The sequence below is a fragment of the Bos javanicus genome, chromosome X (genome assembly GCF_032452875.1).
Source record: "Bos javanicus breed banteng chromosome X, ARS-OSU_banteng_1.0, whole genome shotgun sequence".
In the NCBI taxonomy this organism is placed as follows: domain Eukaryota; kingdom Metazoa; phylum Chordata; class Mammalia; order Artiodactyla; family Bovidae; genus Bos; species Bos javanicus.
This window is the reverse complement of record NC_083897.1, coordinates 87,817,743-87,834,421: the sequence shown is the minus strand read 5'-3', so window position 1 is coordinate 87,834,421 and position 16,679 is coordinate 87,817,743. Positions and strand designations below refer to the sequence as shown.

Genomic DNA, 16,679 nt, shown 5'->3' with positions numbered 1-16,679 from the left:
CCTGTTCTTTCTAGAAGATGGTTCAACATTAATAATATTTATTAAATCAACAAATTAGAGGGGGAGGAAACACACTGCTTTTAACTTACACCAAGAAAAAGGCATTTGACACAAGTCAGCAGTCATTACTAATAAAAACTCAAAATTAGGGAAGAAGTTAAATCACTTAAATATCACAAAATTATTTACAAAAATATAGCTCTGAAATACTATGCTAAAAAGTAAAATGATGAAGCAGCTGCCATTAAAATTCATAAAAAGATAAGGATAGCCAATACAATTCAAAATTTTCCTGACTCTAGTGCACATGAAAGATTAAATAATCAGAATAAATATTGCAAAGAAATGAAAATATAGCTTTCTTTGTCAGTGATATGATTTTATACATAGAAAACCTACCAGACACTACCAGAATTCATAGGGTAATTTGATACAGGACTGGATACAAGATAAAGTTATAAGAGCAGATAGTTTTTTCCTGTTTAACAACAGTAATCACAAGAAAACAGAAAAAAAAATTAGTAATAATAACAAGAAAATATAAAAGTATGTAAAAATGAACAAGAGCTATATCTAAAAATTTTTAAATTAAAAAATTGATATAGTCACACAAACAAAAAGAATTAATTAAAATGGAAGAAAAGATTCAATTACAATGTCAACCCTCCCAAAAGCATTATAGCAAAGAATAAATGAAAAAGAAAAATTAAACACAAAGCTCAATAATAATAAGATGGTGTCTAGAACACTTTGCAGAATGCAGCTAAAGAGATTCTTAAAAGGAAAATTCATGCTTTTAAATGTTTTTTAACAAAGAAAGGTTGGACATTAATAAATTAACAACCAATTTAAGAAGTTAGATAAAAGAGAAAATAGTACAACTAGAAGGATTTACGGAAACTGAAAACAGAGGTACATCAGGGAGGATCAACAATACCAAAAGGTGGTTCTTGGGAAACGCTAATAAAACCAGCAAATCTTTGGGGAGACTAAGGAAACCATCTAAACACACATACACTATTAGGACTTGACAACAGATGCAGCAAGGAATCTAAAAACTGACTACCTAAGAAGCCTGCATTAAACAGAAAAAAACTATCTGCTCTTATAACCCGATAGATTCTCATTCATCAGACTCTTTAATTCCCCACCAACTGACCCCACAAACTGACAGTCTGCAACTACCCAGAGCCAACAAAGCCATCACCTCACTGCGCGCCAACAAGACTTAAAACAGTCTGAGGGCCACTTCCGTTTCCTGTCCTCACCTCTGCCACTGCCCCTTCTGGGGCTGTTAATTTTGCACACAATCACACAAGAGCTCTGAGACTGTGGTCCACTCACTCTGAACAATGTGCAGTTAGAGACCTGCAGAGACTTGAACCATGAGCAACGGTGACGGGCGAGGAATATGGCTGCGCCGAGGTGTTCCACTGTGAGGGCAGTCATCTTAGCGTCTTTTCCGTACAGTGGGCTGTTCCATAGAAGGCGACAGCGAGGGGCGTCGCTCATGCGTAGAAACTTGGAACTGGGTTCTATGGGTCTGTGCAAAATTTACAGAAGCAGAGGTTCCAAACCACATCACAGGGGAAGGGGAGATGTGTCCAGATCTTCAAGGGAGGTACCACTAAGAAGGGGGAAGAAAGGCAGGATCACAGTTTCCTCTTGGGAGATATCACTGGATGAGAGAAGGAGTCAGGGTGGTACAGTCTCCTCCTTGAGGATACCACTGGTACGAGGGGGGAAAGTGAGGTCCCCTCCTGGGCGATACCACTGTAGAAGAGAGAGGAGGAGTCAAGGTGGTACAGGCTCCTTTTAACGTACTGTGGAATTGATACTAAGAAGTGTCTGATCCCCTCAATTTTCATTACCCCACAAAAATGATTGTAGCTAAGAATAATATTACTAGTCTTTGATATAGATAATTAATGTTTTTCAGAAAATTATCAATAGAAAGACATTTAGAAAAGTTATAAGCACACTTTCAGTGAAAATGAATCTCTAAGATGCGCCCTCAACATCTGCTATCAACCAGGTTAGCCTCAGCCTCTGTTATATGGAAATTCAGGAGCTGCTGCTGTCTCTTGGGACAGAAGAGAATTCTGGGTGTTCTTCACCTCTTAGTTCCTATGCACATTCTTTAAAACCCAGTCCTAGTATACCCTCCTGCAGGGAACCTACTCTGACAAGAGGTAAAGAGCTCTTTTCTCTGCTGAAGGTGTTTCAAACCCAGCAGGTAGACCCTGACTAAGTGTGGGTATGGATTGCTGAGTACCCTAAGGACATTCATTTCTTCTCTCTGGGCCTCAGCTGAATAATCTGGAGTAGTTATGAAACGGATGGAGACAGAATGGCAAATGTGAGAACGTTGCTGTAACACACACACCTCTACATAAATTTCCAAAACTTATTATTGTTGTGATTTCTGGTCAACATCTCAAATCTTAGACCCTGTTTACTTCCATCAGTGCCTCTCTGAACTGATGTCAAAGCTGAGCCTTTCTTAACTCTACCAACACCTATGTGATCTGGATTCATGTTCTCTATTACTGCTTTACTGGAAGTTTTATTTTCCTTTTGGGTATGAAGGATTCATTAACAAAAGAAACCACTTGTTATACACACATAAACAATTTTAATTTTTGATAGAAGAGTATTTATTTAATTTCAATATATAGCTGTTAGAAGCATCGAAAGAAATAGAAACAACAGAGAAAAGCAACAGCATCTACATGGCCAAATTGGGCTGACACATACATCCAGACTTGACCAGTGCTAGAAAGTCCCAAATGACAGCAATCTGGAGTCCCAACTGAGAAATGGTCCTGGGCAGAGAGTCTACTCCATGAATAAGACTTCACACTGCAGCTTTGGAGGCTCCTCCATATAATCCCAGGCCACAGACTGATATCATCATCCATTTGCTGGCAAAAATGTAGCTCTGTTTTTTTTTTTTTTTAACTTTTATAATGCTGTTTGTTTCACCTTGTGAGTCATAAGATTAGTTAGACCTCAGGAGACTAGCAAGGTCCCCAGCAGCTTAAGAAATTCCAAGACCTACTCCCTTTCTTATCTAAAGTGCCACTTGACTTGCTGGTAACAATTGGTGTGCTTGCAGGCAGGCATGAAGTCCAGGCAGGGTCAGGATTCGATCAGAGGCCTGCTCCCCTGATTCTGACACCTGAACAAGACTACCTCCATTTTAATTTCCCTAACAAGTAATGATTTAATCAATGTTCTTATATTTTGACTTTTGAAAATATTGCACTAAAATGTTGTTTTGATTACTGAGTTTTGGGTTCCCCTTTAACTTATGTACTTTTGTTACGGGAAGTACACTGATTGAAATTGCCCACCCTGGCCAGGCACCATAGTAACTATTCGCATGAGTTGTTTTACAGCAGGAGGTCCTGGTAAGGAACAGGGAACTAATAAGCCTCCACCAACCAGAAGAGTTTGGGAAAGGTCAAAAGGAGACACCACCTGTCCAACCACCTCCCAGAATCCTTCTCGCTGGCATCCATCTTGGCTGAACAAGGGCTTGCACCACCAGGAAGGACTCTGAGTCAGAATGATTGGCTAAGGACAACCCGGAAACTAATCCCATCACCATAAAACCTGAGACTGCAAGCCATGTGGCAGAGCTGTTCTCCTGGATTCCCTTACCCTACTGTTCTCCACCCGGGTGCCGTTTCCCAATAAAATCTCTTGCTTTGTCAGCACATGTGTCTCCTCAGACAATTCATTTCCCAGTGTTAGAGAAGAGCCCAGTTTTGGGCCCTGGAAGGGGTCCCTCTTCCTGCAACACTTTGAAGTGAGTGTCTCTTTTGCCTGAGCCTAGTCCCAGCCCTACTAAGAAAACTTGTTCTCTAACATCAGAACTTTATTAATTGAAATTATGTCAGTAAGATTAAAACCTCCCACTCTTGCCTGGAGGATCCAAGCTACTTGGACACAGAAAAGCAGGATTGATTTGCAACCCAGGTTCAGAGATTCAAATAAGGGGCATCTGAAGTGTTATATCTTTTTTTTTTCTTTTATTTATTTATTTTGGCTGTGCTGGGTCTTCCTCGCTGCACATGGGCTTTCTCCAGTTGCAGAGAGTAGGGGCTACTCTCTAGTTGCCGTGCTTGGGCTTCTCACTGTGGTGGCTTCTCTTGTTGCAGAGCACCATCTCTAGGGCACTTGGGCTTCAGTGGTTGCAGTGTGTGGGCTCAGTACCTGTGGCACACAAGCTCAGCTGCTCTGCAGCATTTGGGATCTTAGTTGCCTGACCAGGGATCAAACCCACATCCCCTTCATTGGAAAGGGGATTCTTTACCACTGGACCACCGGTGAAGTCCCATGCTTCATTTAAATTTTAACTAAACTCCACTTTTCCCCAACATCCTGTAGTAATCCTATTTCTTCCTTTGTTTGGTGGGACTAGGGTAATCAACCATCCCTGTGTGTGTAGGACAGACAGGTTTATTGAAACAAGGGAATTTCAGTGCTAAAATTAGGAAAGTCCTGGGAAAACTGAAACAAGTTGGCCACTCTAAGTGAGATCCTGCACAGTTCCTGTGATGTGTGGTCTCCCTTGTTACAGCAAGTTAAACCCTATTTCTGGGGAGTTCTGGGCTTTCACTGCCATGGCCCCCAGGTTCAACTCATGGTTGGGGAACTGAAATCCCATAAGCCATGGGGGCACTGTCAAAAAAAAAAAAGTTCTGTCCAACTATGGATGTGACTCTTGTGGTCTTTATCAGATGGACTTTATCAAGGTCATTAATGTTGGAAGGGTTCACAGAAGTTGAGTTTGAGATCACTCTTAGTATGCATTGATGGTGGAAAAATTGCCAGGCCTGGGTTCCAGCTCCAGATCAGAGAGACTTTGATGGAAGAATAGTTCATTGAAGGCTGCATGTTAAATGATACTAGGAAGGAATTGATGGTAGAAGAATTATCAGAGCTCTAGATTACCAGTCAGACTAGAGCAATACTGAAAGGGTTGAAAATTGGCTGAAAGGTAGTAGAAATGTTAACTGTGGCCTGGATTTTGGCTTTTGACAAGAGAGTCATTGATGGTTGGTTAGTAAACAAATGACCAAATTCAAGGTGCTACCATATGAGTGACTTCCCTCACAGCTCAGTTGATAAAGAATCTGCCTGCAATGACCTGGGTTCAATTCCTGGGTTGGCAAGATTCCCTGAAGAAGAAAATGGCAACCCATTCCAGTATTCTTGCCTGGGAAATCCCATGGACAGAGGAGCCTAGCAGGCTACAGTCCATGGGATCACAAGAGTCAGACACAGTTTAGCAACTAAACCACCACCACCACCTTATGAACAGTGGTGGTGGAAGAGTTAATGCAAGCCAGTAATTTGAGCTCTGTTGTCTAGACCAAGGGGTTGCAGATAGATAGTACAGCTGGCCAATGGCTGTGTATAACAGCTGGGATCTGGTTTCTAGTGACCAATAGGATGAAACACCAGCCTGTTACCAGGGAGAAGCCCCTGTTGCTATGTGCAGAGTGAGAGAGGCAGGGTCTAGCCTGAGTTGCTACAGACAAATAGTTAGCCAATGACTGCAGACATTGGGCTTTAGCTTCTATAGCCTACAGTAAACTATTGCCAAGTAATAACCCCTATTGCCATGTGAAAGGAGGCGGCCAAAGTGGCACCTGAGAGGCTGTGGACAAAAGACAGTCAGCCAATGGATGAGTAAGAATGGGGCTCTGGCCTCCACAAGCGTATGAGGCTTCCTGGTCTGTAAATCAGGGAGGTCCTCATGGACGGAGGAGCCTGGTGGGCTGCAGTTCATGGGGCCGCTAGAGTCGGACACGACTGAGCGACTTCACTTTCACTTTTCACTTTCATGCATTGGAGAAGGAAATGGCAACCCACTCCAGTGTTCTTGCCTGGAGAATCTCAGGGACGGGGGAGCCTGGTGGGTTGTCGTCTATGGGGTCGCACAGAGTCGGACACGACTGAAGCGATACAGCAGCAGCAGCAGCAGCATTGTCCAATGCAGGGAGAGGGCAATGCATAGCCTGAGGGTGTGCAGATAGGTAACACAGCTGTGTGTGGGAAGTGGAAGTGGGTGGAAGTGGAAACAAGGCCTGAGGTTGCTTTGGGCAGGCGGTGCAGCTAGCCAATGGCTCTGTGTGGGAGGCAGACTTCAGTCTCCCTGCCCAAGCCAGTGCTAACATCCCTGTTACTATGCAGAAATAGCTTTGTTCCAAATTGTATCAGAAAGAATAAGCCTCTCAGTCTTGCCTGTGCTGTGCTGTGGTAGTCACTCAGTCATGTCCAACTCTTTGCAACCCCATGGATTTTAGCTTGACAGGCTCGTCTGACCATGGGGATTCTCCAGGCAAGAATACTGGGGTGGGTTGCCATGCCCTCCTCCAGGGGATTTTCCCAGGGATTGAACCCAGGTCTCCCACGTTGCAGACAGATTCTTTACCATCTGAGCTACCAGGGAAGCCCCTGGAGAATCTAAATCACTTTGACAAAGAGCAGCAGCCTCAATTTCCAACACAGGAAGAGGAGGAGGAAACTTAGCATGAGGGGTTGCAGACAGGTGACAAAGGAAAAGAAACAAATGAAATAACTTTAATAATATAGTTTATTTAAATTACATGTCCAAAATATTATCATTTCAACCTATAATCAATCTTTGAAATTATTAATGAGATATTTGGCATTCTTTTTGTTGTAGTAAGCCTGTGAAATCAGATGTGTACTTTACAACACATCTCGATTTGAATGCTAAATTTTCATCAGAAATACTTATGAAATCTAAATATAATAGACTTCATAAAATTTACTGTAGAGGACTTTTCCCACAGTCCAGTTATTATGACCCTCTGCTTCCACTGCAGGAGGCTCAGGTTCAGTCCCTGGTTGGGGAACTAAGATCCCACATGCTGCACTGTGTGGCCAAAAATAAATAAAAATAAAATAAAATTTATAGATGATAATTTAGGTTAATATTCACAGGTTGTTCCAAACATACTTTAAAAGTTTTCTAATAACTGAATTGAGTATCTATCTTTTAACAGAAGAAATGTCTAATATTACCAAAATGTACAATGTTACATTTAGAACAGTTTTTCTTTCAAATGGCAGCTAGATATTTGAAAGGTTTGCCACAGAAAGGAATGACCATAATCTCAAAGCTCAATTGGTGGCCAGTACAGACAGGACATCATTTCAGATCTCTTAATCCAAAGTTGTAATGCATTTTATTGAAGCACCGGATCTTCTGTTTGTGTGTCAATTTTACATTTTTAATTAATGAAAATTAATAAAATTTTAAATTCAATTTTCAGCCTCATTTCAAGTGCTCAATAAGCTACATCTGGCTAGTGTCTGCCATATTGAATGGCACAATTCTGAGCTATGTGCCCTTGATGGTGGTCAAGTTGAAAGAGCCATGGTTTTGAGTCGTAGACCAGAGGAGCAGGGATGGTAGAAGAGTTCATAGAGACTAGGATTGAAGATATACTAAGATGAGCACTGATGATGAATTGCTGACAAAAGCTCACATTCAAGGGCAGATCAAAGTAGCACGGATGGTGGAAGAGCTAATAGAGGCTTGAGTTTGAAGTCAGACCAAGATGTTGATGGTAAAAAAAAAAAAAAAAAAAAATGGAGATCCAGTTCAGGCAAGATAGCATAAACCTGTTTTTCTCCCTGTTCCTTCCTGCTACACACAACTATTAAGCTTTGAAATAAAACAAGGGAAATCCATACAAAAAATATGAAACATGGTATAAGGAAGGTGGACTCACTTAGGATCCCAGGACTGAAGGAACAACACACCTGCCAGGCATCATGTCCTCCCACGCAACAGAAGACAGCAACTCAGACCCAACATTTCCTGATGTCCAACCCAGCAACAGAAGGCAGCTCAACTAGGCTCATTCGTACCTTGAATTAAATGGAAGTCTCTCTGACAAAGGGGGCTTCTCCAGTGGCTCAGCAGTAAATAATCTGCCTGCAATGCAGGAACCACAGGAGACACGGGTTCGATCCCTGGGTTAGGAAGATCCCCTGGAGAAGGAAATGGCAACCCACTCCAGTATTCTTGCCTGGAGAATCCCATGGACAGAGGAGCCTGGAGGGCTATAGTCCACGGGGTCACAAAGAGTTGGAGGTGACTGAAATGACTTGGCACAGTACCCAATGGCTCTCTGACAACATGTGACAAGCCCAACACCATCAAGGGGATGGATTTGGAACCCACTTATAATAAGGGACATGAGAAGTGCTCCCTTTCCCCAGTGGGCCCTGAGAAGGCAGGGGGAACCTGCAGGAGAGATACAGCCACAGCAAGAGACCAGACCTGGAAATTTCTTTTACCTTGAAGGCCCAAGAGATCTGAGATTCCCTTCTCCCAACAGGAGACATGAGGCAAAAAGAATCCCACCAGCAGCCAGACTTGAAAAACCTCTCCCCTGCCCAGGGCACCAGGGCAGGCACATAGAAACAGCAAGACGGACCTAACCACAGCAAGCATCCTGAACCAGGATGCCACTTTGACCTTGTAGATCTGAGATTCCCTTTCCTGGCACCAAGACACCTGGGCAGTCAGAAGGCACTGGTCAGTGGGGCTTATCACATCCCTCTATCACTGAGCAACCCCCAGAGATCTGACCTGTAGAAATCCTACATACCCTTACACAGCACCAGTAAAGACAAGTGGAAGCCCCAGAGGAACCAGGTAGACAAAGCAGATGGAAATAACACTACAAAAGCTCAGAAAATTAAATTGATATTGGAACCACAGCATCAAAATTTTCATAGCAAACCAAAACAGGGTGACTGACTGCAAAAATAAAACATTTCAATAGGATCCAGCATCTCCTAACATCATAGATGAAGGCCTGGAATACAATAGAAAATCATCTGTCACATCAAGAACCAATACCAAATTGAATGAGAAAAGAGAATCAACAGATGCCAACACTGAGATGACTTGGATGTTCAAATTATTCGACAAGATTGTAAAGCAGCCAGTATAAAAATGTTTCAACAACAATTACTGATGCCAAAAGCTCAGCTTCTCTGTACACCAGTGCTGAACCAAATCTCAGAGACAGAGTTTTGGTGAAGTAGAAAAGGATATCTTTATTGCTTTGCCAGGCAAACGGGGACACAGTGGGCTAATGCCCTCTCAAACCTGCATGTCCCAACTTGAGGAAGATAATGAGAAGTTTTATAGTAAGGATTCAAAGTGGGTGTGATCAGCTCGTGGACTTTCTTCTGATGGGTTGGTGGTGAGGTAAGTAGGAGTCAGCATTATCAACCTTCAGTTCCAACTAGTCTGGGGTCACGTGCTTGTGGGCAGCATACCATTATTAATTGTTAACTTCTCCCACCTGGAGGGGGTTTCAGTATCTGCAAAATAACTCAAAGATATTGTGTGTATCCCTTGATGAGGAAATAAGACCTTGCCCCAGTGCTGCTCTTGGGGAAACACTGACTGAACCCACCTACTCTGGCCAGACACCACAGTAACCATTTGCATGAGTTATTTTAGGACAGGAGATCCTGGTAAGGAACAGGGAACTAACAAGCCACCACCAACCAGAAGAATTTAGAAAAGGTCAAAAGGAGAGAGGAGACACCAGTCTACATGTCCTTCCAGAATCCTTCTCTCTGGAATCCATCTTGGTTGAGCGATGAATGCACCAGCAGGAAGGACTCTGAGTCATAATGTTTGGCCAGAGACAACCCAAAGATGAACCCCATTACCATAAAACATGAGACTGCGAGCCATGTGGCATAGTCCACCTGGGTTCCCTCGGCCTGCTGCTCTCTCCCCGGGTGCCCCATCCCAATAAAGTCTCCTGCTTTGTCAGCACATGTGTCCACAGACAATTCATTTCTGAGTGTTAGATAAGAGCCCACTCTCAGGGCCTAGAAGGGGTCTCACTTCCTGCAACACCCTCCCTTCCTTAATTAACAACTGCTTGAATCTGCCCATTGGAACTCAGGGAAGATCATGGAGGCTGAATGAAGGCTGTTTCCTGTAATCAAAGAAATGGAGGTGTAGCCTAAAAAATTAGTTTACAACCTTAAAGCAAACTGTGTTTTATTCAGTGGGAAAATCTTAGGATTTCAAGCCCTGGAAATAGCATCTCAGGTAGTCCTGAAAGACTGCTCTGAAGCAGTGGGAGAAGGAGTCAGGCTATATACAAGTTTGCAACAAAGGGAGCAGACAGTCTGAATATCAAAGATTATTGTTAAGTAAGGAAAACCAGATATTATATCAAGTTAAGGAATTTAGAATTCCTCTATATATGGGAAGAGGCAAGAGTCTGGGATTACTGAAGTCATTCTTTTCATATTCATTTCAGCTATCTGGAGCCAGCATCCTGTTTCTTTGATTTCTCACAATCTCCGGAACTCCTCAGCAATCCCCATGGGGAAGGGTGGCATCATCTGGATCACAGGTATTGTTTTCCCTTTGTGAGCTTTCATTCACATTTGGAGGCTGAAATTGCTGATGGCTGTTACATCCTTGTTTACTGTTATGGCAGGACATATTCCATTTAACAGGGGACACAGAAAGCCTTTGTGCCCAGGAGTCCCACAGAGCCCTGCTCAGAATTATTACAAACTCTACAAATTCTATTGGAACAAATGAAAAATGAGAAGAATCTCAGCAAAGTTTTTTAAAAAAAAACCCAGATAGATATCTGTTGTTATACAGTCACTCAGTCGTGTCTGACTATTTGTGACCCCATGGACTGCAGCAGGCTAGGCTTCCCTGTCCTTCACCATCTCCTGGAGCTTGCTCAAACTCATGTCCATCGAGTCAGTGATGCCTTCCAACCATCTCATCCTGTCTTCCCCTTCTCCTCCTGCCTTCAGTCTTTCCCAGCATCAGGGTCTTTTCTAATGGATCAGCATCAGGTGGCCAAAGTATTGGAGCTTCAGTTTCAGCATCCGTCCTTCTAATGAACATTCAGGACTGATTTCTTTAGGATTGACTGGTTTTATCTCCTTGCAGTCCAAGGGACTCTCAAGAGTCTTCTCCAACACCACAGCTCAAAAGCATCAATTCTTCAGCATTCAGCCTTCTTTTTGGTTCAACTCTTACATTCATACATGACTACTGGAAAAACCATAGCTTTGACTATACAGATCTTTTTTGGCAAAGTAATGTCTCTGCTTTTTAATATGCTGTCTAGATTGGTCATAGCTTTTCTTCCAAGGAGCAAGCATCTTTTAATTCCATGGCTGCAGTCACCATCTGCAGTGATTTTGGAGCCCAAGAAAATTAAGTCTGTCTCTGTTTCCATTATTTCCCCATCTATTTGCCATGAAGTGATGGGACTAGATGCCATGATCTTCGTTTTTTTAATGTTGAGTTTTAAGTCAGCTTTTTTACCTTCCTCTTTCACCTTCATCAAAAGGTTCTTTAGTTCCTCTTCACTTTCTGCCATAAGGGTAGTGTTATCTGCATATCTGAGGTTATTGATATTTCTCCTGGCAATCTTGATTTCAGCTTGTGCTTCATCCAGCCCAGCATTTCGCATGATGTACTCTGTATAGAAGTTAAATAAGCAGCATGACAATACACAGCCTTGATGTACTCCTTTCCATTTTTGAAAAATGGATATTACAGAAACAAAAAATGCAATGACAGAAATAAAAATATCACTGGATGGGCTCACTAGTAGAGTAGAGATGACAGAAGATGGAATCAGTAAACTTGAAGACAGATCAAAAGAATTTACCTAATCTGAAAATATTAAATGGAGCTTCATAGACCTGTCGGAGAAGGCAATGGCACTCCACTCCAGTACTCTTGCCTGGAAAATCCCATGGATGGAAAAGTCTGGTAGGCTGCAGTCAATGGGATTTCTACAAGTCGGACACGAACTACGAGTCAGACACTAACTGAGTAACTTCACTTCCACTTTTCACTTCCATGCATTGGAGGAGGAAATGGCAACCCACTCCAGTGTTCTTGCCTGGAGAATCCCAGGAACAGGGGAGCCTGGTGGGCTGCCATCTATGGGGTCTCACAGAGTTGGGCATGACTGAAGTGACTTAGCAGCAGCAGCAGCAGCAGCATAGACCTGTAAGACAATAATAAAAGACCCAGTATTCATATCATGGAAATACCAGGAGGATCAGAGAAAGACACTGAGACCAAATGAGTACTTGAATAATTAATGAAATGTCACACATTTGGCAAAAGAAACCCAAGTGGTGCAGTTGGTAAGAATCCATCTGCCAATGCAGGAGACAAAAGAGACATGAGCTCCATCCCTGACTTGGGAAGATTCTCTGAAGTAGGAAATGGCTGGTGCACTGGGATGACCCAGAGGGATGGTACGGGGAGGGAGGAGGGAGGAGGGTTCAGGATGGGGAACACATGTATACCTGTGGCAGATGCATGTTGATATATGGCAAAACCAATACAATATTGTAAAGTTAAAAAATAAAATAAAATATTAAAAAAAAAAAAAAAAGGAAATGGCAACGCACTGCAGGATTCTTGCCTGGAAAATCCCATGGCGGAGGAGCCTAGTGGGCTACAGTCCATGGGGTTGCAAAGAACTGGACACAACTGAACACACACACACATACACACACACACACACACACATACACAAACCTACAGATCAAGAAGCTGTGGGAACCTCAACAGGATGAACCCAAAGAAATTCATGTCAAGATATATCACAATTAAACTTTTGAAAACTAAAGACAATAAAAATAACTTAAAAGCAGTGAAAGGAGAGAGAAATTGATCCTTCTATGTTCTTTGGCTGCTTTAATAATTAAACTGATTAAGGTAGATTGACCGGAGAAGGTGATGGCACCCCATTCCAGTACTCTTGCCTAGAAAATCCTGTGGATGGAGGAGCCTGGTAGGCTGCAGTCCATGTGGTCGTGAAGAGTCGGACATGACTGAGCGGCTTCACTTTCACTTTTCACTTTCATGCATTGGAGAAGGAAATGGCAACCCACTCCAGTGTTCGTGCCTGGAGAATCCCAGGGATGGGGGAGTTGGTGGGCTGCCGTCTCTAGGGTTGCACAGAGTTGGACAGGACTGAAGCGACTTAGCAGCAGCAGCAGCAGTGAAGCAGATTGACAGGAGAAAAACAAAAGTTTAATAACATGTATACCTCCTGTACACATGGGAGATACCCAGGAAAACTAACTCTCTGAAATGGCCAAAGCCATCATCTTAAATACCATCTTCCAACTGTTGACTAAAAAATTAATCACAACCTGAAAGTAGAGAGTTTTTTATTTGGTGGGAATGTTAAGGACTCTGAGCCCAGGAAGCAGCATCTCAGTAGCCCTGAGAGACTGCTCCAAGGAAATGGGAGAGGGAATCAGGCTATATACAAGTTTGCAATGAAGAGGGCAGGCAGTTTGAACATCAAAGATTATTGTTAGTAAGGAAAACTAGATACACAGCTAAGGAATTTAGTGTTCTATGTATGGGAAGGTGCAAGCCTCTGGACTCACTGAATTCATTCTGTTCATATGCACCTCAGCTTTGTTGTTGTTCAGATGCTCAGTCGTGTTCGATTCTTTGGGACTTCATGGACTGCAGCACACCAGACTTCCCTGTCCTTCACCATCTCCCAGAGTTTGCTCAAACTCATGTCCATTGAGTCAATGATGCCATCCAACCATCTTATCCTCTGTTGCCCACTTCTCAGCCTGCCCTCAATCTTACCCAGCATCAGGGTCTTTTCCAGCGAGTGGGCTTTTTGCATCAGGTGGCCAAAGTACTGGAGCTTCAGCTTTAGCATCAGTGTTTCCAGTGAATATTCAGGGTTGATTTCCTTTAGGTTGGACTGGTTTGATCTCCTTGCTGTCCAAGGGACTCCCAAGAGTCTTCTCCAGCACCACGGTTCAAAAGCATCAGTCCAAATTCTGTTTCTTGATTGTCTGCATCCTTAATTCCTTGTTTACCATGCGTGCATGCTAAGTCACTTCAATTGTGTCTGACATTGTATGACCCTGTTGGACTGCAGCCCACCAGGCTCCTCTGTCCATGGGATTCTCCAGGCAAGAATACTAGAGTGGGTTGCCATCCCCTTTTCCAGGGGATCTTCCTGATCAGGGTTCAAACCTGCGTCTCTTACCTCTCCAGCACTGGCAGGCAGATTCTTTACCACTAGCGCCATCTGGGAAGCCCCCATATGGTGGATGGCTGCCTCTTGCATTCCCCCTAACTCCTCAGCAATTACCATGAGGGGTGGCAGCATATGCTGGATCACAGGCATTTTGTTCCCTTTTGGGAGCCCTCATTCACATTTGGAGGCCCGAAATCAGGGATGGCTGTGACATTTCTTGCCTACGGATATGGCAGGAAATATTTCATTTCCCACAACTAAAGATGAAAGAAAATCTTGGAGGGTGTGGGAGGGGAGTCAGTTATGGGAGATGACTGGGGAAAGCATGGTAAACAGGGGTAAAGTTGTTATGCATACTGAAGTTGTTGCCTTCTCCATTGATAAGAGCTTTCTAGAGATTTCAAGTCATCTTTCTCTTCCTGGTACAGAAGGGAGATTTCCCTTTTAAATGTAAATGTCTCTTACAAAAGGGTAACTTCTACTCAGTTTTCAGAACTTCTTTCAGGGCTGCTGTCTTTTAAAAAAATAACCAGCTTAAAGTAATATGCCAAAAAGACATATTTTGAGGTGGCAAAATCTGCTCCCGTTTAGCAGCCAGAAAAAAAACAGTATTACCTCTAGGGGAACACCAATTTAAGTGACAGCAAAATGAGTAGGGAAATTGGAGAGATGCTGTTTAAGAGTACAAACTTGCAAGTAGCAGATAAATAGGTTCTGGAAATCTAATACACAGCATAGTGAATATAGCTAGTGATAATGTATCATATACTTGAAAGTTGCCTGAAGAACAAATCTTAATTGTTCTCATCACAAAAAAGAAATGGTAACTTGTGATGGGATAGAGGTGTTAGCTAATGCTATGATGATAATCATTTTGCAGTACATAAATGTATCAAATCAATACATTGTCTACCGTAAACTTATACAATGATATGTGTCAATTATATCTCAATATTTTAAAATTCAAAAGAGACAAAAAATGAAAGTAGACTTCTCACCAGTGGCAAAATACTTTTTAAAGTACCGAGAAAAGAGTTGTACAATGCAAATTCTTTATCTGGTGAAACTATCCTTTAGGTAAGAAGGGGAAATAAAGAGCTTCCAGGGTGATGAACATGTGAAGATGTGGGAAAGGGGGTGCACCTAGAAAGGGCATAGAAGCTCCGCCCCTCCCTCCCTTCCCAGACATCCTGCTCTATGCATCTCTTCCATCCAGCTGTTCCTGGGTTATATTCTTTTATAATAAACCTGTAATCCAGTAAGTAAAATGTTTTCTGAGTTCTGTGAATTAATCAGATTTCTGCTTTGTGGAAACTCCTAGTTTATACCTAGTCAGTCAGAAGTACAGGTGACAATCTGGGCTTGTGACTAGCACCTAAAGGGAGCTGGGGGGAGGGCAGTCTTGTAGGACTGAGCCCTTAACCTGTGGGGTCTTGTTACCAAATTGCTCAACTAGACCTACCCTGGGGTCCGAGCCTGGGCCAAGGCCACTTGGCTAGGTCAGGGAGTTTATTTTTCCTCAGATTTGCAGTCAGTCATGAAACTGATGCTAAGACTGGAACAGCACAAGCTTTATTCAGTGGCCAAAAAATCAACTTCTCAACTAAATTTGGGTGAAGACACCATGTATAGAGTGCAGGGAGAAATATCAATAACCTCAGATATCCAAATGACACCACCCTTATGGCAGAAAGGGAAGAAGAACTAAAGAACCTCTTGATTGAAAATGAAAGAGGAGAGTGAAAAAGCTGTCTTAAAACTCAACATTCAAAAAACGAAGATCACCTGATCCCATCACTTCATGGCAAATAGATGGGGAACTAATGGAAACAGTGACAAACTTTATTTTCTTGGGCGCCAAAATCACTGCAGATGGTGATTGTAGGCATGAAATTAAAAGACGCTTGCTCCTTGGAAGAAAAGCTATGACCAACCTAGACAGCATATTAAAAAGCAGAGATGTTGCTTTACCGACAAAGGTCTGTATAGTCAAAGCTATGGTTTTTCCAGTAGTCATGTATGGATGTGAGAGTTGGACTATAAAGAAGGCTGAGAGGCAAATAATTGATGCTTTTGAACTGTGGTGCTGAAGAAGACTCTTGAGAGTCCTTTGGACAGCAAGGAGATCAAACCAGTCAGTCCTAAAGGAAATCAGTCCTGAATGTTCATTAGAAGGACAGATGCTGAAGCTGAAGTTCCAATACTTTGGCCCCCTGATACAAACAAATGACTCATTGGAAAAACCCCTGATGCTGGGGAAGACTGAAAGCAGGAGGAGAAGAGGACAACAGAGGACGAGATGGTCAGATGACATCACTGACTCAAATGGACATGAGCTTAAGCAACCTGCAAAAGATAGTGAAGGACAGGGAAGCCTGGTGTGCTGCAGTCCATGGGGTTGCAAAGAGCTGTGCCGGAGTCCAGCTCCAGCAGCCAGGGAATCAGCCTGAAGGGATGAGTGGTGTTGGTGAAAAATGATGTAGCTTCTGACTTGAGGTTCGAGGTTCGGGACTACATGTTTATTTCAAGCATAAGGTATTCTTTTATACTTTGACAAAAGCATTAGGTCAGCGGTTT

General features: G+C 42.8%; 1 protein-coding gene across 1 annotated transcript in view; it reads right to left on the bottom strand.

Moving 5' to 3' along the window:
• The window catches only part of ZNF157 (zinc finger protein 157), a 35,036-nt gene extending 33,298 nt beyond the window's left edge, over positions 1-1,738 (bottom strand). The window contains 1 exon segment of the mRNA XM_061409915.1: positions 1,345-1,738. The gene's annotated coding sequence lies outside the window, so the exon portion shown is untranslated.
• Between the last annotated feature and the right edge of the window lie 14,941 nt (positions 1,739-16,679).